Here is a 20,542-nt window from a genome sequence, read left to right on the forward strand (position 1 = left end):
TCACACCTCCTCGCCGTGTCCCCTCCATCCCCAAAGCCACCATCACACCTCCACCCTGTCCCCAAAGCCACCATCACACCTCCACTCTGTCCCTAAAACCACCGTCACACCTCCTCACTGTGTCCCCTCTGTCCCCAAAGCCACCATCACACCTCCACCCTGTCCCCAAAGCCACCATCACACCTTCCTGCTCTGTCCCTGCTGTCCCCAAAGCCACCACCACATCCCCGCGCTGTGTCCCCAGCGTCTCCAGAGCCACCATCACATTCCCCTACTGCGCCCACCCTTGTCTCCAAAGTCACCATTGCATCCCTCACTGAGGAGCTGTATCCTCTCTGTCCCCCAAACAACCATCGCAACCCCCCCAACCGCATCTCGTCTGTCCTCAAAGCCACCGTCACATCCCCCCGCTGGGTCCCCTCTGTCCCCAAAGCTATTGTCAGCCCCCCCCCCCCACAGAGGGGCCGTGTCCCTGCCAGGCTTGGCCACCCTTACCTGGGTAGTGGCACAGCTCTTCCACGCTGCAGTGCTCATTTTCACTCCTGTTTTGCAACAGAAAATTGCGTACACCAGGACAGTCGCGAGGGAAAATAGGCGCAATGTGAAGCAGATGAGAGAGTAAATCATAAAACCGTCGTACATGTTCTGCATACTGCAAACGAGGAGCTAATTTCCTGGCAGCCGTCTTCAGGATGCTTCAAGTCAGTCTTCGCCAACGTGGCCCTTAAAAACCTCGCAGACTTTGGCTGCGAGCAACACCACTCATTTCTGACTTTAGCATCTGATTCCCACAAATATAATTTAATTATGCATTTTGTTAGGGTGAACTGAAAACACCCAGCAGCTACCGGATCACCGAAGAAAACAAAGTCAATCACTTTTAAAAAAAAATAAATCAGCATTTTATGAGGTTCGGCGACATTTGCTACATTTTGTCAAGCGTGATCTCAACCAGAAGCAGAAAGAAGCAGCCGAGGGTTGTTTATTGCACACAGAGTGGCCCTCCCTGAGAGCAGCACTAATGGAAATGACTGCAATAAAACCGCCGGTGTTCGTGGTCTGAGCAGCAAAGTGGGAGCCCTGATGTCTGCACCCTGTCCTGACAACCACTTCCCCAGGGACCAGGAGCAGATCGCTTCGCCTCTCTTCCTAGTTACCATCACTGATTCATAGCTGAGATCAATTAGTTAATGTTTGCAAAGTCAGTTGAAGATGAAAAAGCGTTCCATACTGCTAATAAAACCATAATGATCCCACTGTTAAACATTAAACACACAATGATGTGTAAAAAAAATAAAATAATCACATTTATGGAAAATTTCTCTTCCTGCAAGGACAAAGGATCAGCTCCTAAAAAGGAAGGACGAGCTCAAATTCGCATCACAGGATTGTGTCTCAGGGGTCTGGCTTCTGTTTATGTCTCTGCTACCGATTATCTGTACGGCCTTGGGCACATCACTTGGGCCAGCAGCTGCTGACCCACCTGAAGGTGGCAACTTAATCCAGAACTAGCCCAAAATCACAAGACGCTTTTGGAAAACGCTGGTCCTGGTCATTTTGTGCCTCCGCTTCCAAGTCTGCTAAAAGAGGTGTGGACTGCAGCTGCGTCGCCTGATTGTTGTAGGCAAGATAATACAGCAGCGAGCAGATCCTGGCAACGTGATTCTTAAAAGCCAGGAGAGCTGTGCTGCTTGTGAGAGACTCACATCACACCACAGCGTGAGGAATAAAAGCGGGTGTGGGGGACTTTCTAGGAGGTTTTTCTTGGCAATGAGTCTCGCTTTAGACGTAAAACTGGTAGCTGTGCCACTGGTAGGGCTGCGGGTCGCCGTATGTAGAGCAACGCATGTCTGATGCTCTGACCTACAGGCAAGAAGGAGGAGAGGAACCAGGAAAACCACGTTTGTCTGTACCTTTGGGCCTGCACAGGGCCACATTCATGGTGATGAGGCACCGGTGCTTCTGGCAGGGCAGAAGCCATGGGTGGGGATTTGCACAACAAGAGCTCCAGGCAGTTTAGGATTTGGCACAGCGATCTCAGAGAGAACTCCTCTCCAAAAAGAGCAGCCCTTTGACAAGGTAACCCTCATTTCCTCAGCTGAACTGCCCTTTGCAAGGAGCATCCCTGAGCTGCAGCAGCCTATTGCACCTTCCTCCTGAAATCTGATGCTACCCTGCTTTGACGGTGTCGTGGTTTAAGCCCAGCCAGCAACTAAGCACCACGCAGCCGCTCACTCACCTCCCCCCTACCCAGTGGGATGGGGGAGAGAATCGCAAAAAAAAGAAGTAAAACTCATGGGTTGAGGTAAGAATAGTTTAATAGAACAGAAAGGAAGACAATAATAATGAAGATAATAACAATAATAAAATGACAATAATAATAATAAAAGAATTGGCATATACAAAACAAGTGATGCACAGTGCAATTGCTCACCACTCGCTGGCCGATGCCCAGTTAGTTCCCGAGCAGTGTTCCCCCCCCCCCCGCCCCAGGCCAACTCCCCCCAGTTTACATGCTGGGCATGATGTCACATGGTTATGGAATATTCCTTTGGCCAGTGTCCTGGCTGTGTCCCCTCCCAACTTCTTGTGCCCCTCCAGCCTTCTTGCTGGCTGGGCATGAGAAGCTGGAAAACCCTTGACTTAGTATAAACACTATTTAGCAACACCTGAAAACATCAGTGTGTTATCAACATTCTTATACTGAACCCAAAACATAACACTATACCAGCTACTAGAAAGAAAATTAACTCTATCCCAGCTGAAACCAGGACAGATGGCGATCGGTTGCTGACTGCAGAAAAGCTGAATCATGAAACAGAGGTTATAAACAAGGTTATTTTTAACGAAGGAAACAAATCCCACACCATGCAGGTCGGAGCAAGGGACTGTCAGCTAGGGCTTGCAGGTCTCAATCCTGCCCCAATGTTCTCTATGTCCTGAAGCAAATTACAATCTCTCTAACCTTTAATTTACCTGCTTGTAACATGGACAAAGCAGCAGGCTCCAGTTGTGCTTTCTTTGCACGGCAAAGCTCCTGGCGTGACAGTAACGCAGTGCCGGGAGCCGCACGATGCCAGGGGCTGGCTTGCACTGTCACCCGGCACCTTGCAGAGCTGTTTTCAGCCATGCAAAATGCTCACACACAGTATTTCAACAGTGTTCATAAACGTTTTGAATGCAGAGAGAGACTACCCAGCCTGATTCCCCTCTCCCATATTTCACAGTCTTACATTTCAGTTCCCACATGCTGGAATTCCCACATGCCCAGTAACTTCTGCTTCATTTTTCTCACTGAAAACTCAAAATAGACAAGTTTTGTAGCCCAGAGTCTCCTGTTACATCCTTCAGGCACCGTCGTGCCGCAGGGTGTCTGTTGTACCCAGCCCAGAGGGAGGGAAGATGAGTCTGGTGCACCAACAGCTAACTGGGAAATTTCCTGATTATGCCACTTCTTATCTCACACCTAAATTCTTCCCAGAAAAGCATATTTGATTTTCCCCAGGAAAGATCCCTCAACTCAGGGAAGCAGGGGACTTGGGACTGGCCAGGCTTCCACACGCTGCCTGAGAAATACGAACAACCTCACATACAGATCCTTGCAAACCTGCCTTCTCTGCTCCATGCCCAAGGTAACAAGTGCTTTGGGTGTGTCCAACTTCACATAGAAATCTACTAAGGTTAAAGAACCCTAGCTTTTTTGAAAATATTTTTAAATAAATATATATATATATATATATGTACACATACACACCCACACAAATTTCTGAAAACTTTAGGAGATTGGAAACTTTCCTGCCATAATTTATTTACAACCCTGCTAGGGTTCTTTTCTGCTGGAGGGTCTTACCCTCCTTGCTCAAGTTTTCTTTGTCCTAAATAGTGATTTCCACATAGAAAACACCAAGTGAAAATGAAGGCATCAATGGACTGGATCCAGAGTGGGTTCTGCTCCCCCTGTCCGTTCACTGGTGCAAAGCCCTGGCCCATCTTCACCTGCCTGCTGCGGAAGCAGACACCAAACCTCCCGCACACGTTTGGGACACGCACCAGCATTTTGGCACAGGTGCCTGGGCACCTCCAGAGTGGCCATGAGAAGTGGAACAGGACCAGCCCTGCAAGCCAGTTCCCTCTTGCAGGTGCCTGCAAGGACACGTGGCCGCGTGCCAGCGGATGGAATAACCATCGCCCCGCGCCAGTTATGGGGCAGGGATGCTGCAAGGCTGCGTTAATTAGTGCTTGAGACGCCTCTGTGATCTGTAGATGAAAGGTGATTTACAGCTGCGAATTACTGCTCTTCTTCATGTGAAGTCTATTATTTTCTGGTGTCCCTCATTTTGACTCACGCTACATCCCATATTTGGCACGGGGCAGGCTGAGAGGCAGGCTCCTCTCTGCGGGTGGACGTATAGGCGCTTTACATCTCCAGCTGGCTACGCGCTTTGGAAGCGCATGATCTGCTCACAGCATCCATTCGAGGCAGCCTGGCCATGCCCATGCTTGGGTAACTTGGGCTGGGATTTGCACAAAACTGCAGCGCTTCAGCAGGCTGTTTAGCTGGTGGTTTTAAAGGGCCTATATTCGAGGCTGGATGCTCAGCTGGGTTGTGCACGCAACGCTGTGAAGAGGCAGAGGACCAGCTGGGTGAACCTTAAATCCTGCCGCAGAGAGGAGAAACGGGAATATCCCGGATCTCTGTGCTTGGGGCTGGAAGCCAGAGAGGACCAGACCGGGGGCCCTTAGTCTCCAGCTTCTCATCTGTGTCCTGAAGCCTCCTGGGCAAGAATTACAAAGCAGGAGAGGTTTGTGTCTTTGGCAGATGTCTGGAGGGAAGCGATATTATTGTGGTTTTGCGAACGTGGACAGCAGAAGGAGCACGTAGATTCAATGTCCTTCCTGCATTATGCACCACGGCATGCTCACCCCATCAGGCTGCAGCGAGCAAGCAGCCTTGTGCTCTTTACTGCTAAATAAAACAGCAGAAAGTGGCACGTGGTGTAAGCTAGTCGTAATGATGGAGGAAGAAATATCCCTGATACTCCGCACTGCACAGGGCTGCCAAGCACACACATGCAGGAGGGCAGGACTGGCGGCACCAGGCCGGCATGGCTGTCCGGGCACTGGAGAAATTAGCATCTGCAAACCCTGTGACCCAGAGCAATTCCAGCATGGAGCGGGATTTCCTGCCGCTGCACTCACCGAGCAGCTCTCCGGCTGGGAAGTAAATGACCACTCACACAAGGCAGCACAAGGCAGTCAGGGATTTTCACAGTTGGAAGAGATCTCCTACCTCCTGCCTAGCCCCCAGCACTTTCCCCTTTCTCCCCCAAGGTCCATGAGATTTTAAACCCCTTTAAGTGATGAGATTCTCAGGTAGCCTCAGGTAGCAGTGAATGAGGAGGACTGGACGGAGCCTCCAGTCCCATGGCAGCCCCGTCTCCATCGCCCTGTCCCCCTGGCTCCACCAAACCCTCCTGGCAGCTCTTTGCCTACACAGTGAGCTGGTCCGGGGCTGCTGTTACTCCCCCCATGGACACAACAGTCACGCTCTAATTCCAGCTTTGGCTTGCTCCCAACAAACCCATTTGGGTCCCATTTTCACGAGCGGTGGCTGCAGCACAGAAGAGCACCCGCCGCATCGCCCACGCCGGCAGCTCCCCGAAACACAGGCTGCCGCCAACTCTCGCCTGTCCCTGCCGTCTCCTCGGGGGCCAGCCGTGGCAATGGCCCTGCTTGCCCTCTGCAAAGCCCTGCTAATGTGCCCGTGGGCTGCCTGCAGATGCAAAACATGAACAAATCCACAGGCAGAGCAGAAATAAGGCTGCAGAGCTGTGCCCCGGTGACAGTGTATATATGGAATCATTTAGGTTGAAAAAAGACCCTTGATGTCATCAAGTCCAACCATTAACCTAACGCTGCCAAGTCCACCACATATGTAGAAAGAGACTGTATTTCAGAATCATTTGGCCCAAGAGGGCTAATGAAGGCTGAGATTGTTCCCCGGGCCAGCATCACCTTCATACCTGCTTGCAGATCCCCTTGCAGGGCCGTGAGACTCGGCGCTCCTCTGCAACCCCTGCTGGAGGGACCTGCTGCTTCAGGATGGTGCTGTGACCCCCTCCCCTGTCCCACATTCTTTTGGTACCATGAATCCTCTGAGGTACTAAGAAGTGAGCCACAAGCTAATTCCCTTTCTTGCTGTTAAAGGCTGCAAAACTATCAAAAGAGCGAGACAGACACTGCTATGGGGAGCACCAAGGAGGTAACTCATTACAGCTCCCACCCCTGCTGTGACAAACCCCAAGGAAAACACAGAAAGAAAGTGTGTGGAGAAGAAGATCCACCCTCATGCCCACCATAAAGTCCCGCCCTGGTCTTTAACTTGCTGTTGTGTTGCATTTTCTTGCTGCAAAGCTTTCTTCAGAAGGTTTTGTCCTGAATTCCTCAATAAGCCAGGGCAGCGGGGCTCTGGGTCCACAGTCGCTCTGCACATTGCTCACCCTCACGGCAGTGAAACCCAGCATTTGCTGTGAGAGGGTCCTGCACTGCTTTCCTGCACTCTCCTACTGACTCTGCTAACTACGGGAAATGCGTCTGCAACACCTAACCCCACTCGAGCAGAAGCTGCTTTTAACGGTCACAACTGAATATTAACTTTACACGCGTTATCGAGGGGTAAGCAGAGACGCAGGCCATGAGCTCAGCTTAGAAGACAACATCTTACATAAAAGGCTGACAGGCCAGGATCAGTCTGACACCTTCAGTAAGATAAATCCTGGTAGACTATTAGAAATCTTTTCTTTTTAGCAGCTGATGTTGGCAAATAACAGTTTTTAATACCCATGAATGATGATATCAAACCGCCACACCACAAACGGAAATAATCACTCAATTCTTCTGGCAGGTGGGGAGGGATTTCTCAGCTTTCCTCCTCTCTTTAAACAACTGCTGCAGCAAAGAGACACTAAAAAGTGGAAAACCCACACAATCTCGCATGGTGGTGACATTAAGAGATGCGATGGGGCGGGCTGTAGGTGACGTTGTGATTTTTTATTAATCACTCTGCACTGCAGAGCTCAGTTAGGAAAAGAAGGAGCACCTGAGAGCGTGGGGAGGACAGCTTTGTTCTTTGGACTTAACAAGGGAAGGAACGTAACATCAAAGGTAGAAACACCGGAGGGGAACAAGGATTCACAAGGGAGGCAATGGGCCATGGGTGGTTGTGAGCATCAGGTGCAGGCAGGAGAGAAGAGCCCAAACATCGGGTAGTCAGGCTTTCAAATGAGATGACTTGGACCAGCAAAGAAAGGGCAGGAAAAGATGCTCCCAGTTAATTCGTGGGAGCAGATAAGGGAGGCCCAGATGTGTTAAACTAAGGCTTTGGGAGTTTTTCTTTGCTGACTGATGTGGTGGGAAACCCACAGGACAACGCTTGGTTCCTTCCTCCACCAAAAGAGTGTTCCTGTCCCCCCTGCGCCACCCACGCCGAGATGCGCAGAGCCAGGCAAGACGGGGAAGGAGGGCTCGCTCCCTCTCCGCAGCCTGCAAACGGCTGCGGCCGCCCCGTTTGCCCCTCTCCTAAGCAGCCACGGAGGAGCCGCTCTGCAGGGAGGACACGGGCGGCTGTAGGAGCAGCCGGGCACAGCCCCGCAGAGAGCGAGAGTGCCAGCACGTGATGAACACGCTGTCCCCGGTCACGTCGCCGCACCGCCGAGGGGAAGGAAACCCAGCTTCAAAGGGAGGGGAGGCAGGAGGGGCCCAAGTTTCCGGGGGCAGCTGCTCCCCAGTGTTTGTCATCATCTGAAGGAAGAGGGAAAGTTTTTTGCTCTTGGGATAATTATTAAAGACATTTGGGTTTTGCTTTCACATGCCCTCTTCTTTTTTTTTAATTAACTGTAAGCCCCATCCTGGCTGTTAAACAGGGATCTGCAGAACTGAAGCTTGTATAAACGTAGTGATTTATGTCTCTCTGGAAGCGAACTGGCATTTCTGAGGAACCCCACCCAAGCCTAGCAAATACCGAGGGAGCGCGCTGACTCACTGGCTGCTGGCATTCGCTCCTCTCCCTCGATGGCCGGAGCCTGCACCCAATCTGGGTGCGCGCGAAACAGTTCTGGTAAATGAATCCCAGTCCCCAGTGACACCACCTTACACCGGAGAAGTGCCTGCCGAAACCCCGGGAGAGGGAAGAGCAGCAGCGCTGCAAGGCTGAGTGGAGCCGTAATCGCCAGAGCGATGAGCTGAAGGAACCAGCGTGTTGGCACAGCCTCTGCCCGCGGCAAGGGCCGGTAACCTGCCTCCAGTTCACAAGCGTTCAAGTCACCCGAAAGGCGGAGGAGAGCCCCGCAGAGCGGCCTGCCTGACAAGCCCTGGCAGAAGCCCCTTTGCTTTGCTGCACCACGAGAGCAGCCAGGAGGGTAGATGAGCTGGAGGAAGCTCTCAGAAAATCCCGTGCCTATTGCAGAAGGCTCAGCCAAGCAAGCAGTCGCCCCTGAGCGCCTGACACAGAGGACCCTGAGTTACAGAAATCGGTTCAGCCATTTGCAGGTGTGATCTTGGTTAAAAAAAAAAAAAAAAAAAGGCGTTACCGTGTGGTTAAAATGGCCCCTGCCTACTCAGCTGTCTGCTCCCTCACATTAACGCAGTCGTGTTTGACGACTTGAGGGAAAAAAGTCCCTTTTGATTGCAGCGCTTCCGCCAGCCGTGCAGAGCCAACCTTGCAGGCTGGTTCTTGCCTGGCTCATGGGGCATCTCCCAGCGCTCGCACACATCCCAGATACATGAGGCTGCCCTGGGACTGCCAGCTCGCTAACCCACCTGCCTGCACGCTCTGCCCCAAAGACCCCCTTCCCACACACCTGGAGAAAGCAGCACCGTCCGCAGGGTCACCTGGGTGGTGTTTGCCTGGAAGAGCATGTGCTGGAAGAGCATTTCCCAAATGTCGGAAAGCAAACCGGCTGGGCTGGTCTTCCCCTGCTTTTTTTCACGAGCTACCCATCCAATATCTGCTGTAATAAAGAAGGCAAATCAAAAAACAATGCAGTCTGTTTGTGTGTTGTAAACCGGGAGAACAGCTGCTACTCCTGGGCTAAATGGGAAGCCTTGCTACGAGAGCCATAAAAAGCAGAGTTTCTACTTTCAGTTCCTGCATCATACGGAAACCGCAAAGAGCAGCTTCTGCCAGCCTTGCTGCCTTTTTTCTAACTGAACTAGGTACACCAGTGGGGAAGAACACAAAGGGCACTACTCTGTCCCTCAGCGCTCAGCTGTGCCTTTGGAGAGCCTGAGGTGCACCTGAGAAGGAGAAGAATTGTTTCCCAAGAATGCCCAGCATGCAGGGGAACCCTAACATACACTGTCCCTGGTGTGTCCCTCCGTATCGCGGCATCACCTCCCAACACAACCAGCTCCATCCCCCCTGGAGACCTTTCCCTGCAGATCACAGCACTGACAGATACTGTGTCTGGTGCGCATTTCAGATCACGTTGGAATAATGTCTCCATCACCGATTCAAATAAACCTCCCTGGGTCATCGGTGGACTCAGGAGGTGACTGACGCCAAGGAGGTAGCTCCCTTTCCCAAACGAGTCTCCATTGCTTCTTTCAGTGTGTCACTGCCCCAAGCAGAACCATGTGCCGGGCTTCATCAGAAGCTAAAAGCTGCTCTAAATTTGATCTTGGGCCAGGCTGGGCAGCTCAGCCTGCATACTCCCCACCGTACCAAAACACACAGATGCTTTGTTTAAGCATTACTCAGCTAACATTTTTTTCCCCGTGATTTACAGAAGGTGCACTAATCACCGTGGGAGAGCAGGAGAGGACGGGAAGGATTGCCACTCCTCGCACCGCTGCGGCTCAAACCCGTGGTCCTCAAAATGCAACCATGTGCGTATCCCACCCGCCGAGCCGTGCATCCGCCGCTGTGACAGGTTCAGCTGAAATCCTGGAAAGCCTTCCTGACTAGTTAGCTAGTGTCTGCTGCTCTCTCCCAGCCTGGATTTCTGCTGGCTTGCTTTATTCCCAGTGACAAGCCTTTTGGGGAACGGCATCATCAGACCCGGAGCCCCTTTGAAACTTTACACAGCTGGTGGCGCAAAAAAAGCACAGGAGCGAGAGGAAATAAATAAATAGGAGATGCCTGCTCTTTGCCGAGAATAACCATGTTTGATGGGAGGACACTTTTGTCCTGTTTTCTGTTTTATCAGTGGAACAGCACTTGACAAGACCACTGCTCGGCTTTTCTTTTCTTGTCGTTCAGAGGGAAATATTTCTGCCTTAACAGAGATGATGTTTCCTTACAGACAGAAAAGCAGCCCTTAACCGAGCTGCGGCATAGACAGCTCATGAAAGCTGCGACAAAGATGCTGTTGTACTGTAACGCAGCAAAGCAAACAGACTGCGCCTGTTATCATTCAGGCCTCACATATGCAGCGCTGTAACGACCATTAATAACAGCATGGGCTAAATTCTCATACCTCTGCACTGATTTCAGTCTTGTTCCACTAACAGCCCCACTCTTTTCCATAAAGCCATGGGTGCAAGTTGTCACTGTGAAAATACAGCCCTCGGAGCAGCTGTACGGCACATCCTGGCCTTGCAGTGCATAAACCTCCTCAAGGCTCCATCAGTGCATGGGGATTATGTCACCAGATCCTAATATTAGCTCCCAGAGGAGGAAAAAAAGAAGATTTTGTTGCAAGTCAGCCTTTATAAACGAGCATCATTCAGCTGAGGAAAACGGGGCCAGGGAGGTGGTTGGAAGCTGGGGTTTTGCTGGTGAGCTGGGAAATCCCATTCCCTGTTTCCCAACACAAAGAGTGATCAGGCAGAAGAAAAGCAAAGGAGCTCCCTCTCCCCCAGCCCCAAGGACTCCCCTCCGTGGGAAGCTGCAGATATTGGGAGTGCAGGGGATTTTAAGAAGAGATTAGGCAAATTTGCGGGTGATGGGACCACAGCGGTCCACTCCCGCTCCTGTGCAGGATAGCAAAGATGCTGGAAGCAGGAGAAAAAGCTGGAATTTCAGATGCAACAAGGCTGCAAAAATAATTTCCAGTCCCCTGAAACATTTTCATTGGGTCCTGGATACCTTCAACAGTGGCAATTTGTCCTGCTGAGAGCAGTATCCTGTGTAAAAGCTTTTCCCGGCTGTATACACAAAGTTTCGGTGTGGAGCAGGAATACAGAGTAACTGTCCAAAAGGACCAACATCACCTAACCAAGGACATTCTCAAAATGCAACATTTTGATGCGATGGAAATAAAAGCCTTTTTCCCATCTAAAACGTTGACAAATATCAGCATATTCAAGCAATACACTTTACTTTCAACAAAACTGCTCCTCCAACGTCCCCAAACAGCTATTTTCAGGATTTGCTCCTCAAAGACACCCGTGTTCTCAGGGGAGAGAGCAGGAGCTGGCAGGGGCCAGGGCTTTGGGGAGAAGGGCAGGAGCTTGGCAGCAGCAGGGGAATTGGTTTTTCCATAGCTCCCTCTAGTGTGTAGAGTCCAAAATTAGATTTAACACATATTGAATATTAGGCACTTGACGCAATCCAAAATAGATTTACTACAACAGGCCCTTAAAATGTATTTCCAGAGAAAATGTTTGCTCTAGTAGAAATTCTATCATTTGCACAGAAAAACAGCTATTGGGGCTGCACGATCGGCTGGCTGCACTTTGCATGCTCACAGATTCTGATTTCCCGTGCTTTTGAACCAAAAATTAAAAGGTCAAAAAGATTCTTCTGTAATAGCAGCCCTGGCCTATTTTTCACCTATCGCTTTTTCATTTATTCATATCTTCCTCGGGGACTAATCTACCTATTAGAATAATAAGGTTATTTTCTGAGTCTAATCTAAGAAAATAAATTAAAAAGTCTAAACCTTTCATTAGATCTGAGAAAGAAAGAATTTCTCGGTCAAGGAGAGCTGAGGCACTCAGGAATAGATGTCCAGCAAATAACAGTTATTAATTATGCATATTCATACCCACAGCCATGGACAGCAGGCAGCCTCCACAAGCAGCCTCATAGAAGCCTGCCTGCAAACTAATGTGTTAAGCAAATAGCCCTTTTATTGGTCTAAGTAGTCACGTAGTAAAGGAGCTCACATTTCCAAGTATCCGTGGAGCAAAATAATAGAAAAGCTATTAAAATCCAGAGAAAGATAGATTGCATTACATTGCCTAAATTAAAGCCTAAATTGGTACGGATGTAAACATTAAGGTTCCTACTTTCTTCCAGTTCTGAATACCAAGCAGAACCTGGCCAGCACAGAAAAATCCCTTGAATACTTTTTTTTTTTTTTCTCCTGTAGTTTTGTGGTTTGGGTTTTGTTGGGTTTTTTATCTTTGCATTTATTCTAAGGCCAAAAGCATGACTACACTGGAAAGAGCGGGTCCATTATAGCTTCAGGTAAATAATGTGCCAGTGACAGCTCAGCCTCTCCACTGCCTGCCAGCGGAAGGACCCCACGTCTGATGCTCAGCACTTCTGAGCTCAGACCTCCACCCTGGAGCTCAGATGGGGCTGGGGAGGGGGAGACTTTCCCCTGAGGGCAGAGGTCCTAGCAACAGCGTGGGAAGAGAGCAGGCTGGGATGTGATGCGATGCCCAGGCATCTCTGCTGCTTGGCAGGTGAAGGGAGCATCGAATATTCAGCCCCATGAGTAGCAGCAAACTCTTTCTCACATAACAGCCTATGGCAGGGAGCATCCTTGGCGTTGGGGCCTGAGAAATAGGCTCTTCTCTGAGGTCTCACCAAGCAAGTCACTCTCGAGACGTACTAGATGTGTCCCCTCTCGTCCTGGCTGCATCTTCTTTGCTCCCCTGGATGCTGAGCCCTCCCTTGAAGAGCCAGGTAAAAGCAAAACAAACGAGGCATACCCTAACCCTTTGGGCACAGAAATCCAAGATGCATCCTGCTTAATTAGCAGCCCTGAGAATTAATCAGAGCCATTTTCCAGGATCAGAGCTATGGAGCCGCGTGCAAGTGCGGGGGATACGTCCAAGCCCTGCACGAGGTCTGCGAGGAAGAGGGTCAGAGATGGGGATGAAGGGCAATGAGGACCAATGTCCTCTGTTGTGACCTGCTGCACACCAGCGATATATAAAATGATCAACTGCTTGCAGCGCAGGAGAGCTCGTTTTTGCAGTTGACTCTGACCAAAGGCAGCTTTACCATGCCGTGACCCTCAGAGCAGCCTCCCTCCCACCCTGGGGCCTTTCCAACCCACAAAGCAAGGTGCTGCACCTCTCTGCACCTGCATTTCCCTGCCAGGGGAGGCTGTACGGCGTGCACAGAATGGCCCCTGCACAGCAGCCCGCTGAGCACTGCAGGGCATGGAGGCAGGCAGCATATTGCAGCATCCCCAGAGGCGCAGGGGACAGCATCGCTAGCCCAGTGGCTGGTGTCAGCCGAAAGGTATTTCTTTAAAGGGTCAGAATGAACTGATCCACCGATATTCAGAACTTGCGTTAACAGCAAGACCTTTTTTAAGAGCACGTCACAACTGTTAAGTGTGGCTGAGACGATCAGATCATCTCCATTGGCCCCCTGCACGTGGTGGGCTCCTGCCGTGGTTCAGCCGGTTGCACTTGCACGGGGTCCAACAACTTTGGCAAAAGGATCCCTTGCAGAACGGCAGCCAGCCTTCATCTGGAGACAGCAGGAACTGGAGAATCCCCTGCTCCCCTTGGTGGCTTGTTCCAGCAGTTAATCACCCCCGCTCAGAAATTTGTGCGTGAACCAGTAACGTAAAATTAATGATTTCTTTCATCTCCTGCCTTGGCAGCCTGCTTGAGCTGCTTGTTCTAGTGACAGTAATGATTCAATAATCTGAAAAACATTGTACTTCGTTTACAGTATTAACAGCTGAGTGTACAGATACAGAGATTGTATTTATCCTCAAGGAAAGGCTGTTCTGCAGCCTGCAGAAGGTGACAGAATGAGTCACCTTTAGATCTTAATTTCTAGTGTTGCCTCTGCAGTCTTTGGTTTGTCTTTCATTTTTGTCCACAAGCGACAGAAAAGCAGCCAGGTCAAATGGGCTTGTCAGGGGTTAGGATTTAGGGTGTGGGCTGCCAGATTCAGCAAAGAACTAGCAGGATGGAGCGTGTGGGCCCCGATCGCCCTTTATCACAGCTCATGGTCTGCACCTTACAAATCTCTAGCCCAGGCAGCGATGTCTCGTCCACTGCCCCGGTGGCTTGGGAGGAAAAACTCTGCCGACGCAGCGTGTTCAGGGAGTCCCATCCTGCTCAAAAGCTGAGCACCGCTGGGGGAAAATTGAGAGTCAGACATGTTAGTTCTGATCTCCTTCTCCCCACCCAAAATCTGACCCGCCGCTCACAGAAAATCAATGCAGCCATACCAGATAATGCCACCCCTCTGCCCTGCCACAGGGAAAAGAGAGAGATCAGCTTTGACAAATGCAGAGGGCCACAGAAAGTGCACTGCCTTAAAGAGCCATCAAAGTAATTTTAAAATCAATGTGATGTTTGACAAAGAGCCAGCACGACTCCCTCCAGACGGGCAGTGACATCCCGAAAGGCCCTGGGAGGGAGTTAAAATTCTGCAGGCAGCACTTTGCACGCACTGACGCCGATGCAGCATTTCCTCAGCAAGGCCATAAAAAGGGAACAAAAAAAAAAAAAAACGGGGAAAAAAAAGCAGCATTGCAATAGTGTGACCCGGCGGTGAGGGGAAGCTGCACCGCGGCGGCGCGTGAGTCAGCAGCATCGCGGCTTCCCCGCAGAGCCAGCCTCGCACATGCCGTCAGCACGGCCAGCCAGGCAGCTGCAGTGCGTAACGTGCTCTGAAGGGCAGCCGAGGAAGGCAGGCCGTCATTAATTTTAATTTGTGTTCTCTCCACGACAGAGCTTGAGGACACAACAGAAGGGAGCAGCCCTGTTCTTGCTGCCATGAAATCTGTGACTGCGTGGGAAAGCCGCTGTCGCAAACCTTACCCCCTCTGCCTGCTTTGGCAACGGCATCGCCTCCCCGGCATGCCCAAATCGGCCCCAGCGGCCAGCATTATTTTGGCAGAGCCTGGTGCACGTGGCTTCCCTGGGCAGGATCCGGCACGGTGCTGGGCTGAGCCGCGGAGGGACCCCGTGAGCGATTCCAGCACGGAGGCAGCCGAAACGCAGCGGTGCTGGCCAAAGCCTGCCAGGGCAGAGGGGCACGGGGCGGTGACAAGGACCCACCACGGACACCGTCCTTCTCTGGGCCCCCACTCACCCACCCCAAACAGTCCCGGCGCTGCCGCTCTGCACCAGCAGACGGGGGGTCCCTGCTCCCGTGCGTGCCCCTCTGAGGAGGGGACTGGCACGCTCGTGGCTCACCAACCCGCCCCGTCTTCCAGGGTGACGGTCACATCCTGAGCTCCTCGGCGAGGGGCAGAGCTCTCCACCGTCCCTCTCGGCAATAAGCACCCACGTGTCGCCTCTTGGCTTCGACGTCCGCCAAGGACAGAGCGGGCACTGCACCGGCCGTAGGGACACCCGACGGTACCTGGCACCGCCTGGGCCACCTCCAGGTGTGAGTCCCCCACGGGCAAACTGGGACACTGGAGCGCAGGGCCCGAGGGAAACAGTTCTGCGATTCCCTCCCCATTATTACCGCACATTTGTACTGTAAGAACAAATTTTTCTGTATTTTAAAAATTCAGCACATTGCTGCTTTTTATTCACAAGTCACTCCTCCCAGGAAGCACTTGTAACTTGTATACATGTATAAATAAACAATGCAGCCCCATTAATTCTGCACAGCATCAAATTCAGCTTTACATTCTTTAATCAGGGGAGAAATGCCGGCTTGCACAGCCTCCCTGCTCCCCCATCTCCACCTTGTGCTTCCTGGAGAGGACGGGCAGCTTTTCACCCCAGCTCCAAACCCCCTTCACCCCCATCCCCTCTGCCAGCCTCTGCCTCACCCCCTGGAGCACCCCACTTTTTGGCTGCCCAAGCCGGCATGGCTGCGGCCACGTGCTGGCGATGAGACCAGCTCCTCGACGGCAAAAGGCAGCCCTGAACTTGGCAGAGGTGGGATGGACGTGACACGGGGCCACCGCTTCTGCCTGCACGGGTACGCCCCAGCGCGCCCCAGCGCCCGGTGCCATCAGCCTGAGCTGCACAGCTCCAACTGCAGGTTGATGGTAACAAATAGGTCTTCTTTTAAAAAACCCAAGCTTCACTAGCCCCAGCACCTCAGGAGCTGCTTATTCGCAAAAGCACAACGTGCTCCTTCACTCCAGGGACGTTGAGGGATTTTGCAATGCGAGCGGTACCTGCAGGGCCCGTCGCAGGGAGGACAGCATTGCTTGTGAATCCTCAGCATGAACAATTTTGACCTGAAATAAAACACCCTTTTCCAACACCTACCGCTGATCTCTCCAGGGGAAAAGAGCCGCTTGTACAGAGAGATCAGAGAAGTTTGTTTGCCAGTTATCTCTCTTTCATCTGGAGGTATTCAGAAACCAAAGGAGCTGCCATTTGAAAGAGGGCGACGCTGGGTTAGCCAAAGGGAGACGGGGGCCTCGGAGCCCCCCTCGAGCCGGAGGGACCCGCTCACTGCGTTCATCCGTCCACCCGAGCAATTAGCCTGTCTTGATCCGGGGGGCGGACAATGTGTTTTTCTACTAAATCAAAATAAATACATGCCCATAAAAAACCTCTAAGGATTGCAACGAACACGGCAATGGCACCAGCAAATGCGCTCCCCAGCAGCAGCACAGGTTATCCCCCCAGCATCACCATACCCACAGCACTGGGAACAGTGGGAAGGGGAGTTTCTAGCACTGGCCTTCCACCCAAGCAGCAGGAGTTCTTCCAGGTGTGGCAGCTCTCCAGAGAACACAAAAATCCCAGTAATGACTGTAAATCTGCGGCTGGTGTCTTCTACCCACCGGCACCGCGGGCATCCCAACCCCGACACGCAGCCAGCTTGATACGCAGCCAGCGTGCCCCAGCCGTGCCGGCGGATTCCCAGGATCATGGGGGCTCAGCTGGGATGTGCATCGCAGCACCCTCCCTGCAGGGAAGATTTTGGTTCTTTGTCTATTTACAGCCTCATAAAACCACAAAGCTGCTCAACGGGAGCGGAGGTCCCTGCCTGGCTCAGACTGCGAGATGTGGGCAACCGCCAGCTACCACCGGGCTGGCTGCAACGCTCCCGAGAGCGGCACACTGCAGGGGGGTTTCACCCCGCCGCTGTTCGGGATGCGAGTCGGTGGCACGGGCCGGTGCATGGCTGCGCATTACAGCGATCGCATGGTCCGCTGCCGCCTGCCGGAGCCAAGAAGCTGCAGCAAATCCCTGCTGCCACGGTGAGCATCGGCACAACGCTGCAACAGCAAAAGCCGCGTTGATTTTGGGTTTGGGCAGCACCCGGCGAAGGGGACTCTGTTTAGGATGTAAGGGCTCTGCAGGGATCCAGACTCCTCCCAGTCTTGCTGATTTATTTTTGAAAGGAATCAAAAAGTGACATGTGAAATTCAGGTCTGCAAAACAGTACTGCTCAAAGCATGGGGACGGATCATCTTCCTGATGGGTGCTTTTTTATGTGGGTCCTGCTGCTCAGAGGTGCTGAGGACCCCTGCCCAGCTGAGGTTTCTCACCCAGTCACATAACCATTTTCTGCAGCCCTTTACCCCAAAACCCCTGCCATGGGGCTCACCAGCCACACGTAGACCAGAGCATATCTGCACAACTGCAGATGCTCCAGGAGGGAAGGGCTGGTCCCAGAGCCCCATGCCTGATGCACCCCACACCCAATGCACCCCACGCCCCCAGCCCCGCAGCAGCAGCTCCCCAGAGCATCCCCGCCGGGTGCTGTGGCCGGACGGGTTCTCACCCGGGCAGGAGCCGGTCTGGACCTCTGGACATTCGCAGCCTGCGGGGATGAGCCCCTGCCCTGTAGTGTGTTAATAGGGGATTGACTTCAAAGTGCTGGAGCAGCTGATGCTGCTGAGGGTGCTGCAGCCATTCAGACAGCTTTATTCATTAGTAATTAGGCAGGCGTTGTCTGGCATCTAGATTAATCCCACTTTTAATTATTTTGAAACTGTGTGAGATTTCCCAGGCATTAAAGATTATGTACGCGCTTGCTGATTCCACAGCAATTATTATAATGTAATGATGTCTATTAATACGCTTCCCAGCTTGCCATGCCCAGAGGGGAAATTCCCAGTTTCCCCCTGTGGAGCACGCATCTCCCGTGCGGCATAACCCCGTATTCACCTGCTTATATTGCACGAAATAATACTTTCCATGTGCTTCACCTAGTATTAATAACATCACAGAGCTGTTGCTGTACTGAGCACCAGGCATTGATTGCAAAGGGGGAGAGAGACCCCTCGAGGCTCCACATCCCCTCGCAGCCACAGAGCAGCAGCTCCTGCTGTGGGGACAGGAGCAGAGACCCCGCTGGAAAAGCCAGAGCATCTTTCCTTCCCTGGGAAACCGCTCCAGGGCTCACAGCCAGCTGCAGCCCACCCAAAAAAAAGCAGCTTGTATTTGTAGGGCTTTTTGAAAGGAAAAGGTCACAACATTTCCATCCCGGGTCAGGCTAAACCATTTGACCTGAAATCAAAGGTTTAATTCAGCTCGTGGATCATTCCAACTTGTTACATATAGCCTTTACAATTTTAAAGCAATTTCAAAGAGGAACAATAATGAGAGTGTGAGCTGAGAACCTCAAAACAGAGAGCTGTTCTGAAATCTCACCTTTCATTTGGCCTAAATATCCCTTGAACTCATCCCTTTTCACTATAGGTCTCCTCATTCCCAAACTTCATTTACCAGAAAATTTACTATTCACTGGCAAAATGAGTGTGTGCCACTGGCCACCAAATTTATGCTGTGGAGCTGACACTTCATTAGCAGAACAAGGGCTTGAGTGAATGGTGTGCCAGGAGTCGTTTGTAGCCCTCTGTCCATGAATGCCCATCAGAAAATACATATATTTGACATAAACCTCTATAGTTTATATAGTTTACACAGTTTATGTAGTTTATATCGTTTACGTAGAGGTTTATGTCAACAACTGCTTGTGAACATCTTTCGAGTGAAAATCTTACTTGCAGTCATATGAGGGAAGATACAAATTCAAAAAGCTGAGAATACCAAAAGGTGGCAGTCGTCCTGAAAATGAACACTCAGCCCTCACTATAAATATTTTGATTGCTTTGCATATATATTGTTTCAGCATCTCATTGCTCCCAAAACAAAAAGTGATATAACCTCACCTGCCTGGCCTAACGCATCCTCGCAGAGCTAAACTGCATGACAAAGCTTGTGGGTAGAGACTACGGGTAATTTGGCTGATAGATCCTCTGGAAGCATAGAGCCAAATTCGATTTCAGGTCTAAACTCGTCACTCCGTCTCTGGAGATAGCAGAGCAGTGATATTAGCATGATGGCAAGGCAGTTGACTCTGAACTCAAGAAATGGATTAAATGAAATTACACTCTTCCCTGATGAGGCTAGCGGAACAGGGAGATTACTTTAGGAAAACCAGAATTTAATTTCATAGGTAAGAGTTCAGATGTTGTGCTATTTGCTCAGGAAGGTTTTGTGCAGGCTGGTCCTCCCCGCCACGCAGGAGCTGCAGCTGGCAGCGGGCTGGGAAGGACAGACGGTGCCGGCTGCCTCCAGAGCTCGGATCCCACCTTTGGCAGGAGATCTCAACTCCCCTGTCCCAGCGCATCCCCATTCCCACGTGTGGTGGGAAGGACCCTCTGCTCTTCCCCTCCCACGTGCTGCCACGCCAGCAGGGTCCAGCAATAACCAAACCATCCCCAGGTCCACCCACATGCTTTAGAAACAGGGATATTTTTAGTAAGTGAAAGATTTAAATCTATCACCTGCTTGGAAAATATTTCTGCTGCAGAAGACGTCTCCGCAAAGATGACCCCTCTACGTGGAGCTGCTCTTTGTGCCTCCCTGGGAGCGTGCGGGCCAGCCCGGCAGCCTGGGTCTGCAGCTGAAGGTTTGCATTAGTTTGACAGGTTCCCTCAATTATCTGGTATTCCTGGCTGAAATTTAAGAGAGGAGATGTATCAGGTTTTCTTCTCCTTTCCTCAGTGATTTCAGGAGCTGAACCAGCAATTGCACGGGTATCTGTCAGGTCTTATTCACGGCTCTGATCATTTTGGAGAACATGCAAATTTTAAAAATTACATGAAAAAGCCTGTTAGTTCATTTTTACTCAAAAATGACACAATTGGAAGCAAACATATATTACAGCACACTAAAATATATCGTATGTTATATAAAGAAGTTGCAAAGTTCATTCACAGAAATCAGCTGAGCAGTTCACTTCCAACAACCCTTATGTACCAAAGTAGCCTTTAGGGAAGTTTTAGTCCCAAACTATTAGCCCCAAATATGGCACTTTGCAAGGCCACGCAGGTTTCACAGCTATCAACTTTCCAATCTTTCAGAGAGCAAAATGAACCAACCTATTCCCTTTAACATTATATATTAGCGCTACACATCTCCATCTCCAAAGTAGCCCTCAGCTGCACACCAACTGCCCCGGGCT

The 20,542-nt window shown here is 51.1% G+C and overlaps 1 long non-coding RNA gene across 1 annotated transcript; it reads right to left on the minus strand.

Annotated features, from left to right (window-relative positions):
• Positions 1 to 3,783: 3,783 nt before the first annotated feature.
• On the minus strand, positions 3,784 to 10,534 carry LOC126050057 (uncharacterized). The gene is made up of 2 exons (XR_007509387.1): positions 10,476 to 10,534; positions 3,784 to 9,005 (listed from the first exon to the last, which is right to left on the minus strand). It is a non-coding gene; the product is annotated as an uncharacterized LOC126050057 (long non-coding RNA).
• Positions 10,535 to 20,542: the final 10,008 nt, after the last annotated feature.

The sequence above is a fragment of the Accipiter gentilis genome, chromosome 24, assembly GCF_929443795.1.
Source record: "Accipiter gentilis chromosome 24, bAccGen1.1, whole genome shotgun sequence".
Classification (NCBI taxonomy): Eukaryota; Metazoa; Chordata; class Aves; order Accipitriformes; family Accipitridae; genus Astur; species Astur gentilis.